A 15,536-nucleotide genomic window follows, 5' to 3' on the forward strand; every position below is an offset into this window, starting at 1 on the left:
TGATAACTTCACTATTATTCTACCTAAACTGTTGTGGCTTGCTGATCTTCATATAAGGTTGGTCATTTGCTCCACGGGTCATAATCAAACCCACAGGTGTTCTGAGCTCTGTGCCAGGGTCTCTGAGCCCCCTGGCAGGGGTCCTGGCCATCCTGGACAGCCAGAGGGATGTTCTGGGTTCCCACAAACAAGGACAGAGGCAACTCCTCTTGGTTGCCCAGATCTCAAGATTTGCTTTACCTTCTATTCCTTTATTCCCTTTCCTCCCCTTTCACCCTCAGAAGTTCTTTTCTCAGCCATTTCAAAATACTCAGCCAAGGTTCACAGCTTCCCTACTGACTCCATTTTGCAGACTTATACCTTTATTTAATAATTACAATCTGTTTGTCCTATCCTCTTTTTCCTGAGCATCAAAGGAAAGCTGATACTCCCCATCCCTCCTTTTTAACTCTGCTATATTCTGCCTTTGCATGTTACAGCCTGGTATGGGGCACTACAGGGCAGTGGCCACCTGCATAGACAGGATTTTCTTTTTCTTGTCTCCCTCTTGGTGCCACAGGTGAGCAGTACCCATATGCAGACCTCTGATAATTTTATATGCTTGCAAAATATTCATTTCCTTGGGGGGAACCCCAGACCTTGGTACTGGATACCATGTCTGACTTGGAACCAAGAGTACATTCTATAGATTCAGATGTTCCACAGTCATCCTTATTTTTAACAGCTTTCTCTCACATTATATCATGAATAGATATTTTACTTATGCCTCCTGGCTTGCTGTGTTATTTACAAAAGGGCTGCGTTGAAGTTGGATCTGTTATTTAATTAAAACATTGATCAAAATATCATTTCCATGAGTCAAAAAAACACATCCACAATTCAGGAATGTGAGGTTATTTCTGCTTTGTTCAAGAATTGGAATAAAAAGAGACAACTGAAAATTACAGCAGCAGTTTTTTAACCTTCCAATGAAATATAAGAAAGGAATGATATTTTTAAATTGCTTTACTCTTAGTTGTCATGATGAACCCATGCAGTTGCTGACTGGTTTTGATCAGAGACAAAGACAGAATCCTAAACTTTGCAATTACTTATGTGGTTTACTCTTTTTAACATCAAACACACAAGTTTATAGTTGGAAAAAAGCAGCAATGGGGAAAAAATTTTTCTAACTGTTAAAGTCAGCACAAAACACGAGATGGGGAATTTGGAGTTGGCAGCACAGTGCATTTCTGAAACCTGTACCAGTTACTGCATTCCTTCTGCAATCAGTGGTCACAAATATCCTTATGGAAAAAAATATAGGAAAAGATGAAATACTGCTGGTAAACCTTGAGATATTAAACACAGATTTCCTTCACATATTTGCAAATATTAACAATACATTGCAAAAAGCATGGGGTACATCGTTAGGTGGGAATAAACCTAAAATTGCAATGGGAGATGTGTGTGGCTGGGAGGTATTTACATTTTAAAGAGCTTAATTTTCAACTGTAACTGCATCCTATTTCCATTTTTTTACTGCAGTGAACAGAATATTAATATTCATTAGAACAACTTTCTGAGGACACTAATTATTGCCACAACTCGTCATCTCTTGGTTAGGTTTCTGTTCAATCCCACAGCATCAGTTTTAATTTGTGATATGCTTTTTTCACATTGTATCTGAAATACCAGTGACCAGGCAGATGAAGTAAATTGTAAAGCCTTTCTTCAGAGCTACCTGAAATTTAAGCTTTTGCATATTGCCTCTATGTGCCTTAGTGAAGAAATGTAGTGGAATCTTTGTTATATCATTACCTGGAGCTGTTCCCTGTGGTGGTCCAAAGCAAGGTGCCCACCTACCTTGAATAAATACAGTTTTAAACCCCTTTAAATCCCATTGGAAGGAAACATGGAAGATTTCCCCTGTCCTTCTGCTTTCTGTCAGATAATATCACTTCTTTTTGGGGGTTCAAATGGTGACACTTCCCTGTGTGTTGGGTAGATCTATTTCAGCTATGTGCTGATTCATGTTTTTCCAAAACACTGAACTCAGCACATCCTCTGTGTGTCTGAAACAGCACAAAGAGCTCAGCCTGGGGCTTGGTTCCCTCCTGTGCCAGTAATGAGCATTGTTACTCATCAATAGAACTTGGAGGTTTCCAACTTTTTTCTGAAATAATTGTGTTTTGCAGCAGTTGTTCAGTTTCCAGCATGACCTATAAGCCTCCTGTAGGTTTTCATTGATGTTGTTACTTCTCACACCCAGTTCCATTTCTTCAAAAGGCAACTACATCCCACCAGAGCAAAGGGACAGTGTTTCTCTTAAATAAAGATTGGGCTATAGTGAACAGATAGCTATAACTATATATAGAAATATGTCATTTATATATAGGAAATACTGAAAAAATTAAATAGAGAAAAGTCTGCACTTAAATATATGAATTATAGAAAATAAGAATATGTCATTATTCTAGTGGTCTTTCTCTATTTGTTTGCCCTTCTCATCTGGTTTCCATTTTCTTCCTCGTGCTTGGTTGCACTTTCCATTCCCATATAAAACACTATGTACTTCTCTAAAAAGTGAATGCATCATTTTTTTAAGCTTCTCTTGTGCACTATTTCCATCTTAGACTGTATCAGAACTGACATGTGAAAATTGAACTTGATCTTACAGATAAAACTGGTGCTTTGAAATGTCAATGGGGAGATGGGGTTGGGTTCCTGTGACTTGCTGCTGATATCCATGTTGTTTGGGGCCTCAGATGTTTTCCCCTTGGTTTTAAATTTAAGCAGGAATTAGTAACAGGATGCCTGTCCACTGAGAGACTGTCTCAGGAAGGAGATGTAAACTGAGGACACAAATATTTTGAAGCGTTTTAGTCAAAACTAAGGATTTGTTGGCAGCTGGGACAAGAAGACACTTTGAGGACAATAACAAAGTTTGCTTGTGGTTTCCTTTTAGATTTAAGAATTAGTTGTCTTTGCCTGTTGATTCATGTTTTTCCCATTACAAACAGTAGCATCAAATGGTTTGTTTGGGTCAATTAGTGGACAATGACAAAAATGATTTGTGCAGCAGTTCTGCAGTGAGAGTCTGAAGGGACAGAATAGCAGGATAAATGTGTGAGTGTGTATGTACAGATGTCTAATTTTTAATTTAACTCTTAATACCATATCAGTATTTTTGATTATCACCTTTCTAGAGATTTATAATTCCAGAGTGCACAAATTCAGAATTGACTGCGAGTCGAAAACACCCATTAAGTGATTAATTATGTTTGCTTTATGGTCTGATGGGCATTTGTGGCCAAACTTTGGTCACTCCAAACCAACAGGAGTTGTTTATCTCCTGATACCCCAGCACAGCTCCCCCTGTGTCATCTTCCAGGAGGGAAATGTTAGAAACAAACAAAAAGGACCTCTGAGCAGGTTATGTTTTTGTGGATGGCTCTGGGTATGGTTTATAAACATGTCTTGTTGAAGGAGAACATTGGTGTGGTTTGGGTTTTTCCCAGGATCAGACAGACTTTGCCAATCATTTTTATTATGATTTCCCTCTGTTCTTCACATTAAATGCTGCATGTTCCCTTTCCTTTGAGAACTGGAGGAATCATCAAATGGCTGGAGAACAAGTAGAGTTATTTCTGAAACACTGAGTTTTGTTTTCATGATACAGGATGAGGAGAAGTTTGAGGCGGGGGGCAGAGATGGGTTCCCTTGTAATTCCTGTTGCACCAACACATCCCATGTGCTGGACAATCCCAGCTTCTCTCTTGGACTATCCCTGTGGAAATGCTTGCACAGGCTTTGATATCAATGATCCCTGTGAGTCCCAGCCCTGAATATTGTACTTTTCTATGCTTTATTTGCTATTTTTTCTGTATTTCATGGCCTTTACTTCTCTTACACAACGTGAATGGCCCATGGTGGAATAAACTGATTTTATTTCAGTGAGTTGGGATATTTTATGAGGTCCATTCCCAGCGAGTACTTGGGGAACTGAATGTTATGGTATTTTTGTCTCATGGGAATTAGCTGGAAAAATCCTGTGAGTTAATAAGGATTGAACAGTTAGACAATAATTCTGAATTCATAGGGATATGCTAGAGATCAGAAATGTGATTTTGGAGGTCAAGGAGCTGTACAGCTACAATTGGAATTATTTTAAGAGGTTTTAGGAGGCACAAATATGTGCATAGTCTAGACAGTGCTACTTCTGCACTGGCAGGGGCAGCTGCAAGAAATGTTAATGCAGGAGCTGAGTCCAAAACAGGGAGGGGGAAAATAGGAAAAGCTAAAGGTGAAGAATATGCTGGAGGCCTCAGATGTTAGAGCTCAGTGTGTTTGGGAAGAGTCATCCAGAAGTCTTTCTACAGTGGAAAAAATGAATATTGAAGTAATCCAGAACTTCATTTTAAACATTATGGTGCTTGCCTTTCTTCTCGAGTTTTCCATGGGATTGTCAGGAATCCCTTTTAGTTCCTGCTCTGGGACTCAGCCTGGCTTTGGGAATGGAGACTGAGTGTTACAGCCTTGTTTTTTACATGAGCTGGGGGTAACTCCACGTTTAAATTCTGGGAATGGAAATCTTCCTCCTGTCTGTTGCTTTAATTTCCTTTTTCTTGAACTGTTTTTACTCAAGAGGGTTGAGGGCTCCTTCCTCAGATCTGTCTGTGTGAAAGGCTGGGAAAGGTTAGTGCTCCAGAATCCAGGCTGCAGCAGGCATTATTCCTCAGCTTTTAGGACCAATCTCCTGCTTTGTACACAAGGAAAACTTGAAACATTCACCGCGTTTGCACACGGGAATGTTTGAGTCACTTTATTTTCTTTGAGCTTTAAAAACACAAGAGAACGGAACTGATTGCTTGGGAAGCTGAAAAAGGAAAAAGAAAGTTTTAATATTAACTACTTGCCTTTCAACTGGGCCTCTAGCAGAACAAAACATATTGTTACCAATGGTTTTGACATGTTTCTGCAAGGCCAGCAATTGAAATTGAAATTATGAAATGCCTGAAGTTTGCATTGAGAGTGAATGAAATGCACTGGCAGCTGCACTGGTATTGTCAGTGAGTGCTCTTTGTGTTGTTGCAGTACCTAAGCAATGAAACAAATATTTATCCACATGCATCACACAACATTCCTGGGCAGTGCAGCTTTGGCCTTTATAAACCAAATAAGGTGGAGCATAAGGAGATAGTTTTGCCTGGCAGCTGCCTCTGATTTCTCCTCCTGGATACACTAAAGAATTCCCCCTGCTGCCCTAGATTCTTTTCTACTCACCAGTACACAGATATTTGAGTCAAAATGCAATTTGTTGTGAGAGATTTGGTCAAAAGTATAACAAAGTTTGCACACATACAGTGCTAAAGGTTTTCAGTGTTCCTTATTTTTGCTTCTGTTTTGTTTCTTTGGGGGAGGTTTTGTAGTTTTCTTATGAAAGTTGTTGAGTAGTAGATCAGAGTCTGAGGATAGTTGACCAATTTTGCAAGCCTGTTATTTAGCAGGGGATTGACAACTTTACACTCTCACACATACAATAATTATAAATTGGTGAATCTCTTCTTGAAGATGTTTGTGTCTTCTCAAGAATATTTCCTGTGTCCCTCTTGTTTGTGCTAAGGATGTGTTTGGAAATCTGAAATGTGTTGTTGACAGCCAGATCTGAAGGACTCTGTTTGGGTATGACATGAAAAGAATTCAGTGGGTTCAAAGCTTCCAAGGGCTTTTCAGCTGGACCCGTTCCTGCTCTTGCTGATAGCAACAGGCACTTCAGCACTGCATGGTAATATTTATTTTCACATAAGCAGCTGAGAATTGTAAATAACCAGACAAATGGAAGCTACTGGGTGGCAGATTTCTGTGGAGTCTGTCCAAAATGTAATGCTTTGTAGAACCATTAAAAGAGGATGGATGTCTTGTGGGAAAGATTTCAGTGTGTCTGCAGTATATGTTTTATAGGAAATATAGGTTCATAGCTTTACTTCTTACCTAATGCAGGTGTTAAACCTTTTTGTAAAGCTCAGGAAGAATAATAGAAATACTGCAGAGGTATTTGTGAAAGCAGGATGCACATGGACAGAGCTATGTTAAAGGAAAAATCTGATTTTCTGGAGGCTGGTGGGTGGTTGTTGTACATGTTCAGGAGGAGCTGTGCTGTGGACTCTGCTATTCCTCACTGAGAGCACATCCAGGTGGAGCTAAAGCTGGAGCACAGCTTGATTGGAGTGCCAGTCCCACAGGGGGTTTTGGGGTTGTGTTGTGCCAGCCCAGGTTCCTCCTGTGTGCAGCGAAGGGCAGGGCAGAGCTGCTCCTTAGACACCAATGGAACAGCACAGGCAGGTTTTGGCCAAACCCCCTCTGCTGTGGGACAGTTTGCTCTAAGTGATAGACTCACCTCTCAATCAGTTCAGAGCTCCTGGTGAGAAATGAAATTGGTATTTTGGATGTTCCAGGTGGGTCTGTGGATGTATTTCTCTTTAGCAGGTAAGATAAATTTGCCCACATAGAAGCAAATAACTCTTCAGACCTTCAAGAAAGATTAAAAAACCACAACAGTAAATGATGAACATAAGCTGAGTACCTTGTGTAAAAACTTGCTTTAATCACACTTTTTTAAAAGTAAATGTCTAACCTTGAGCTAATTTAGATGAACTAGATGTTCTTCATTGTGTCCTATGGTTTATTTTTTAAATTAATCTGCCTACTTGGGAAAAAACTAACACAGTGTTAGAGCCAAGTCATTAACTAAATTCAGATGCTTTTATTTAGATGATGTTTAAATTGTGCTGTCTGGGTGAGCTTGATAATATAAACTACAAAAGCAAGTTGGGCCACATTTGATAATCAACTCCTGTGTGGTATTTCAAATCCAAGTTGCTTTATGCAATTCTGGATCCTTTTATTGAAATTTCAAAAAGGCTTAGAGAGAATCTTGCAGCAACGTCTATACAGAAAAAAAAAAAACAATCTGTGAGGTATCTTGCTTCTGTTGTAATGGAAGAAAACACAAACTTGGCTTAATTTGTCTCCTAAAAATGCCTTTCCTGCAGTCTACTTCCTTCAGATTATTGACAATTTGGCTCACAATTCTTTCTTCACAAATTGTTGATGCTTCATGCTGCTCAGCAATATGACATCTTTTTTCCTTCCATAATTTTTCATCTCTGTATTGTCCTTGGCTGCTCATCATCTGTTGCTAAATTAGACATCTCTTCTACTTCCACACAGGGCTGTTCATGAAGTTTATCATCAAGAAATATTTAATTATACCTAGCTGCAGAGGGAGTGCAGGGGATTCAAAATACAGCAGAATGAAAACAGAATGAGAACTAATATGTCAGTGAAGTTGTGAAGGAAGAACAGAACTGCTGAGCTCTGCTGGTTTTCTGGGTATTTGCCCCAAAATAAATGTCCTGGGGCAGTGTCAGTGCTCTCCCACAACATCCCAAGGAGTTCCTGTGCCCTGGGCTTGGAGCTGGGCCAGGGCCTGCCTCCGCTGCCAGCTCAGTGTTAAGAGAGTGTATTTTAAAATTTAAATAAAATGCCAGAAAAGTCCAAGAATTTTAAGCTGGAAAAATGTAGGGCTTAAAACATTCATAAACTAGTGGAGATCTTTTGCCTCAACAATTTTAAAGAGAAATACTGGAGAGATATTTCTCTTGCCCAGCAAGAAAAAAGTGGGAGAAGAAAAAGCATGTGCAGCGTCTGTGTTCCCTGTTTATTATCTACCCCTTCCTGTTCTTCCTGAGGTTTCATGTTCATTTAATTCTGTTTTTCCTCACAAAAATAAACCTCCAGTATGTATTTTAATTTATTCCCAGTCTGCTGTAATTAAGTTGCAGATAAACACATGGTTGCCATATGACAAAGTGATATTGAAAGGAAATGAGACACAGAATTTTGTGTACTCAGGCCTTGGTTATGCTGGGTTGGCTCTTCTCTAGACCTACAGCCTAAATCCAATTAGGAAAAATACAAAAATTATGGAAAATTATTGGTCACATTGTGAGCATAGTGACAAACTGAATCATGTAAGCTCATGGGAGTAAAGCACGAAAAATAATAATGTTATGGAAATATGGAAGGAGGAAAATAAGTGGCAATGGAAATAGAGCAGGGGTCAAAAAAGAGAAGCTGTAATCAAGGGAAAAGGAAAGAAAGAACAAAGCAGAGGGATTTCACTGGCAGTGAGCACGGGCCCCAGTGTGACATGAATTCTCCAATTTTCTGTTGTTTTAAGGTTTATCAGCTGTTGCAGACTCTGAAATGACAATGCAGTGTTGTAGTGCTTGGTAATTGTATGATTTCAGATGTGTTATTGGTTATGTGGATTATCTGATTGATTCCTAATTGCTGTTATCTGCCATTTCCCTACGCAATATTGCATAGAGACTGAAACAGAACTGATCAATGTTTTATTTTCACATCAGGACCCTTTCTTCACCTCTGAGATTTTAAAAAATCCTCCAGTCCCTGCAGGGACGTGGATTTGTTTGTGTTTTAGCAGCCCTAGGTTTGGGGCTGGTGGTCAGTGCTTTCAGGTACATGTGCAGGGCTGATCTACAGGAGGCAGCTGCAAGATTGAATCTTGGCAAAGGGATCAAGGACTCAAGTCTCAGATCTGGGCAGGTCTGAAACCAGGGGGGTACAGAGCACTTTTTATCCCAGGAACCAACCAGCTGTGCCTGTGCTGCAGGAGGGAACCAGGCGTGTCCTGAGCTTGGGAGAGATTCTGGTCAATGTTTGCAAAGATTTGCCCTGTCCAGGGTGACATTCAAACTTATTTCTAGAATCCCAGGATGGCTGGGATTGGAAGGGACATTTAAAGATCCTCTCATCCCACTGTCCCAGGGTGCTCCAAACCCCAGCCAGCCTGGCCTTGGACACTTCCAGGGATCCACAGCTGCTCTGGGCACCCTGTGCCAGGGGCTCCCCATCCTCACAGGGAACAATTCCTCCCAATGCCCCATCTATCCCTGCCCTCTGGCAGTGGGAAGCACTTCCCTGCTCTCCTATCACTACCTGCCATTGTCAGACTTTCTTATAGGCCCTCAAATCTGCTCCCAAAATTCTCCTTTCCTCTTCTAAAAAGTGAGACTTGCATGCTGGTTGTGTCACTTGTGATTTTAGTTTTAAAAGCAGAGGACTGAGCCTGGCTGAGCATGGGGGGGTGGGCTGGGACTGCCACGGGGACAAAACCACTTTATCATTTTGGACAAAAACCACTTCATCATTTTGGACAAAAACCACTTTGACCTCGTGCTCTTCTCGTCCTTGGTTCCGCCGGCGCCGGAGGTTTGGGTGGTTGGCATCACAGGGATCACCAGCAGGACTGGTTTGCTTGAGGAACTTTCCCTCAAGATGGGAAGATGGGAGCTGTATTTATTCTGAGACTTAATTACGAGTGGTGAAGCTTCATAAATCCATTCTGAAAATGCAGTGTTTCTATGGGGTGTAATTTAGTTGAAGGGTTCTTGGTTACAGTTCCTTTAGTTAGGTTCTTGGTTACAGTTCTCACAAAGTGAGAAACTTCCACTTTTTAAATGTGCCTTTGTTGCTTTAGTGAAATTCATTTAAAAAATGACTGGTGTTATGGCCATGTTGGGATTTGAAGTCTTGGTGCTCCCAGCCTTGTGTGATTTCAGTGGGTGATAACGTGGCCTTAGCTGAGCAAACCATACAGAGAAATCACCCAAACCAGAGCCCAGTCAGAGCCGCCTGGGCAGGTTTAGAAATTGCTTCTACCTGTAGAGGAGTTTGTGGTACCATAACTCTTTATATACATGCTTCTTGCAGAGCAGCAAGTTCAGAATTAGCAGTAAAAGGGAGCTGTTGTTCCAGCTGGGAGCAGTCGTGTGTTTTCTTGCTAAGTGGGACAGAAGCAAATTTATCTGCTTTTATCTGGCATCTCTCTTGCCAATTTTGCTTTGTATTTGTAGCTACAGCTTTTAAGCAGAACACATTTATAACATTTTCCTTAGCAGAGATTTTGTGTGCAGAAAATTGCAGTGCAGCTGCAGAATAATGTATTTTGTTGAGAAATAGCTGCTACAAGTGTATTCCCTGGGATGGCTTGGTGTGTGTGTAAAATCTGTCATGGGAGCAGGGCAAAGCTGTGCATTCCATCACCACGGTCCCTTTGTGGTTTGAGACAAAAGTCCCCATAAGATTCCCTGCTTGGACTCCTGAAGGAGCTGGAAAAGCAATTTCCGTCTAGGAGTAATAATAGCTTGGACTTTTGGTTTTGATCATAAGCTGATATTTAAAAGTCATCTGAGGAAAGATATTTCTTGATGAAAGTCAGGTTTTGCTTGATGCAGTTGAGCTGATCCTTCCCATCTGCTATCACGTCCTTGATGGGATCTCTTTCCCTGGCCTCGGCTCTGCTTTACGAGATCCCTCAGGAGTTCCTGACTTTCCCAGGAGACCTTTCAGTGGCTCAGCTCGTTCTGTTACTCTGGTTTTATTGCTCAGCTTTTCTTTTCCTCAAGGAAAACTTGGAAAGTTGCTCAGCAGAGAAGAAGAGGTGGTAATGTTGTACCCAGGGAGTGTTTGGGATTGGGATATGCCCATGCCCGCCCTGTGCCTGGCTGCTCAGTCACCTGCCAAAATCCCACATTTTTAACAACTGTGGGATTCAGAGCCTGTATTCAGTATTTTCTGTGTGGAATTGGAGGCAGATTGCGTGACTGCATTTCCCAGAGTTCATTCCTGGAACTGTCAGTGTTTAAGGTTGCTGCTTGATGCTGGGTGTGGTGGTTTTGCTCCTGCCCCCGTGGGTGTTGGTGGAAGGTGGGAATGGCAGCCGGGATCCTCGCATGGATCTGGGCCGGGGCTGCCTCAACCACTGCCAGGGCTGGGTTACAGCAAACAGGCATGTAGGTATTTGTGGTTTGGCTTTTTGTGTGTTTTGTGGATAGCTAAAATATGACCTTTCCCACTGAAAAGCTGGATTTTATCCCAAATCCTGTGAATTTCACACAGGATTGGCTTCTCACAGCGTTCAGGTTGGTTGCCAGAACCCCGGCACTGAGGGAAGGCACAGAACGGCCCTGGCTGTGTGCAGAACTCACTGGAGCTCCCTCTCCCAGGTACAGGGAAGCTTTGCCACAGAAAATCATTCACTGGGCTTTCCTTGAGTTGCCTCTGGCTTCCACAGAACATAAATATCCCCCCCCAAGCTTTGGGGGAACGTGTCAGCTGCACGGGAACTCCTGAGACAGCCCTGGAAGCATTTAATTTTGTTTTGGCCATTGTAACTCTTATCTGGTTCCTCTGATCTGTTTTCTGTGGTGGTTGCCAATGTCTGGGTGTGGGTGGATGAAGTGTGACTCGGTGTTCAGCTGTGGGATACTCGGGATCCCCTGTAAATGAGGGATGCACGAGCTGAGTCCCAGGTAGAAGCTAATCCTGCATTTCCAGTATCTACAGCTTGGAGCTAAAGGATCCCTGGATCCTCCCAGGTCCCTGACACCCGGCAAGGAGAGACTCATGGTGGAAATCAGGCTTGGGTTATTGAGGAGGAAAGCCTGGAAAACTAGTTTTGTTATCAAATGGGCATAATTTCACCGGGAGTAAAGCTGGAAGAGGATCCCTGCTCTGCTGGATGAGTGACCTTTGATCAGCCACACTTCTGACACTGGAACTGCCCTGCTCAGGGTCCTCCCTTCGGTGTCTGTGTTCCCAGGATAGATCATGGTTGTTATCCTCACAGTAAATACAGTCCTGGATACTGGGTAGAAATTAAAATGAGCAAATTCCATGTGCTGTATGTCATTTGGCATCCTGCACAGCCCCCCTTCAGTTTGTCAAAAATTCCTAAACCAGAGCAAGGTCACATCTGGTAGCAATTTTGCTCTGCCAGATGAGGCGTAATCCCATAAAACCGAACTCATTTTCTCCAGTGCTGCTCGAAGCTGAGCTCTCCTGCTCCTTTTCCATAAGACCTGCTGCTTGTACTGGGAGCTCTGTGGAATGATTCAGCCTGGGAGACTTTTCACACTTTATAAACTGCAGGGTTTGGAACACAGCTTTGTGTCCAGTACATGAGGCAGGACAAGCAGCACAGCCCTGGAGTCTGTGGCTCCATTCTGTTTCCTTTCCCAGCAGCAGTCCCTGCAGGATGCTGTTCCTTGGGGCTGGAGGTCTGTGCATGCCCCATTCTCTGGGTGACCTGGCACCTGCAGCATCCATACAGAGCTGGGAGTGCTTTTAAAAGAGCTCTAAACTTCTGAGGCTTTCACAAGACACGTGGAACACATGAGATGGACTAACAAAGTAATGGAGCAACCATCAACCTTTGCACATTGTAGTAACTGAAAATAATTCTCAGAAACATGGAATTTTAATAGGAGCCAGTACTTTTATGTTGAATCTTGTTGCTGTTGTCCCATTTGTTGCTAACGTTGGTTATTTTGGTATTTCATTGGCTTAATTACTCCTTCAAAGCTTTGTGTGGAGCTTGGTGTCCATCTCAAACCAGAGTGTACCAGTGACCTGTCATCACTCACAGAGACAGGGGGTGACATGGTGATGTATTATAAGGTGTTATTAAATCCAATTAACAAACTTAGTTGAAATAAAAATTTTCTTTCAAGATTTCCTGGGTTTTACGTAAGGATCTTTAAAAAAAAGAAACCAACGGATCAGAATTTCAGAGAATGAATATTGTTACTCTTACCTTAGTGCAATCCACTGTGTCTGGGTAGGAACCACCTTATCTGCTGTGATTTTTATTAATCAATTGAACTTTTTTGTTCACAGGCCAAGTATCCTGACATCGTGACCCTTCCAGAAGGACTGTTGGGAGATTTTATAATTCTAAGGAATCCCAAAGTTTCTGGGTAAGCCAAAAAATGCATTTCTGTGTTTACACAGGTGAGGGATTGCACAGGCAGGGCAGCAGCCTTGTGCTGTAGCTCTGGGCTCCTTCTGTGGCAGGAGGTGCAGGGATCCCATCCCAGCAAAGCCCAGTTCCTCACCATTGCCTTGGTGTCTTGCCATTAAGGAACAGAAGGAAAAGGGCACTTACTGTGCAATGGAAGCAAAGCAGCTGTGGCTCCATTTTTCCATTGTTTTAGAAGGAAATCAGTTAGATGAAGGAATTATTACCTACCAGGTACATGGGATTTGTTTGGCCTCCCCATGAGAGATATTCCAGTACATTTGGGATTTTCAGCAGGGGAAAAAAATCCTTACAGATAAATGTAAGGTGGTGTAACTATCACTGTCAGGGATTCTGTAAGGGCCATGAAAAGCAACTATTTTGTGACAGGACCAGACCATTCCCTTCTCCTGTTACACCTTGCTTTAAAATGCTTTCATTTACATGGAAATAAGGCACAGCTCCCTTCATTATGTTTGTGTGTAGAACTAGCAAACAAACCCTTATAGATGATGCTGCTTCATTCAGCCAAACTTGCTCTTTAAAACTAAATGCTTTAATTTGGGGGTGCAGGAATGAATTGTTATTAAACTATCCCACACAGGGTAGATCTTGCTTTATTTTACAGTTTTTGCTCTGGTGCCAGGTGCAATCCCGTTACCCTCATTCCCTCTCACCCACAGTCATGAAACACAGGAATATAAAAGTCATTTCAGTGGCTTGGTAGAAAACAGACTGGCATAGAAATTTGTTTGCAAAATCCCAGAACAAGCTGTGCAAAATTCCCAAAGGATTTGTAAAAATGAAGTGGCAAAAGGCTGACAAATCACATTGGAAGGAAACTCTTGGAGTCGTGATGGGTTGAGAAAGGGACCTTGCTCCTCACAGTGACTCACTGTGCAGACAGCTTTGGATTAAGGAAAGCCTTTCCTCCAGTAAGGGAGGTGAGGGTTGGAGGGAACCAAGGGAGCTGTAAAGCAGCAGCTCTGCTGTGGATGGTGTTCTGGACTCAGCTCCTGCCTCACCATTCCCTCAGGATGGTGCAGGGATCCCATCCCACTGTGAAAGCTGGGAATCATGGCTGGCCTTGCACAACCAACACTAGTCCTGAAGAAGTAACAATGTTGTTCAGCTTTTTTTTAATTAAAAGCAAAGAAGTGCAGGAATGTAGGCCTTGGACAGATGTCTACCTGCCATTAGTCTAAAAAGGCCATGAATAGCAGGGTAGCCCTTATTCCAAACCCAGCACATCACCAGTTATGCCAACACTTCTGAAACAAGTTTCCTGTTCTCAGCACCTGATCTGAGTGCAGATATTACATGAGGGGTAGAGCCAGGGGACACTCAGTGCTCTCTCTCCTTTGCTTTCCTCTCACTTTTACTGCCCTGTGCACATCTGGATGTAGCCAGAGCCTTTCCTTGTCATTGGATTGAATGCAGAGATGGTTTGTTGCATTATGTGAGGTGAATTTTGTTGCAGAGCACAAGGTTGAGCCTCGTGACTGCTGCACTTTTGGCTTTGAAGGAACCTCAAAGGCAGCAGCTGGTTAACCTGAGCTGCCTTTGCTGTGCACCTGCTACAGGTTTGAATTGATGATTGTCTGGAAGATCCATCTTGATGAAGAAGGGACCACTACACCTGTCCTGGACCTGCTGCCCAAAGTACCAGAGCAAGGTAAACTCAATCACTTCAGGAACTGTTCCTGAACTGCCCTGGTTTTGGCCATGGAACTCCAGCTCCCAGAGCCCAGCCACACAAACCCACCCCCATTCAGTACATTTCAGCTCCTGTGCAATCTCCAGGAGCTCACAAACCCTGTCTGCCTGCAGGCTCCTGCTTCACCCCCTGCTGCCAGCCCTGCTGCAGCTCCTGGCCATAACCTGCCGTGCTGTGTTTGTCCTGCAGTGCTGGAGCAGAGGATGAGGAGTGTGGGGAGCATCCCCGGCAGCTTCCGCAGCGCGCTCCGGCTCTTCGGCATCGAGGCAGCCATCGAGAACCTGATCCAAGTGCTGGGCTCAGGACAGTGAATGCCAGCATTGCTTACACCAGGTAGCAATTTCAAAAGTAGTTTTAATTAAGATATTGTGTTACACGGTCTGTAATTTTATTGAATATAAACATTAAGTTATTTTCCATTTAGAAACCATACTCATAAAACATGCTATCTGTACAATTATGGCACGTTATATATAAATTGTCATGACATGAAAATAAATACAGCCATTTAAATACAAAAATGCCAAATAAAATAGTTACATGTACAGAGTGATTTCATTATAAATTTATCTTTCTGAATCATTAATGTACCAGAGTGGTTTATCTTCTTAACATTTTCTAGATACCTGGAAATTGTTAAAAGATCATGCACTGTCAAAATCAAGTCCATAAAAATCCAATTCATTTCACAGCTCTGTAAAAGTACAGTGATTTTAAAATGACAAAAGAACAGTAAGAGACTCCTAGAACAAAGAGTTAAACAGCTTTCTCATTAAATTAGGGTGGAAGAAGACAATTTGAAGATTTCAAAGACATACAATGCTAAAAAACCAGAAGGTAACTGTATGAAGTAACTTTGTTCCACAATGTGTGTTGAGACAGCGTTAATCTAACCCAGAGAGGCCCATGACACCCCTGGGAACAGGTGAGCCAGTCACCTCCTGCCCCCTG

The 15,536-nt window shown here is 42.3% G+C and overlaps 1 long non-coding RNA gene across 1 annotated transcript; it reads left to right on the forward strand.

Annotated features, from left to right (window-relative positions):
- Window positions 1–9,228: 9,228 nt before the first annotated feature.
- On the forward strand, window positions 9,229–15,130 carry LOC106631855. The gene is made up of 4 exons (XR_001335662.2): window positions 9,229–9,391; window positions 12,748–12,827; window positions 14,452–14,543; window positions 14,775–15,130. It is a non-coding gene; the product is annotated as an uncharacterized LOC106631855 (long non-coding RNA).
- The last annotated feature ends 406 nt before the right edge of the window (window positions 15,131–15,536 follow it).

This window comes from Geospiza fortis, unplaced genomic scaffold, assembly GCF_000277835.1.
Source record: "Geospiza fortis unplaced genomic scaffold, GeoFor_1.0 scaffold78, whole genome shotgun sequence".
Lineage (NCBI taxonomy): Eukaryota > Metazoa > Chordata > Aves > Passeriformes > Thraupidae > Geospiza > Geospiza fortis.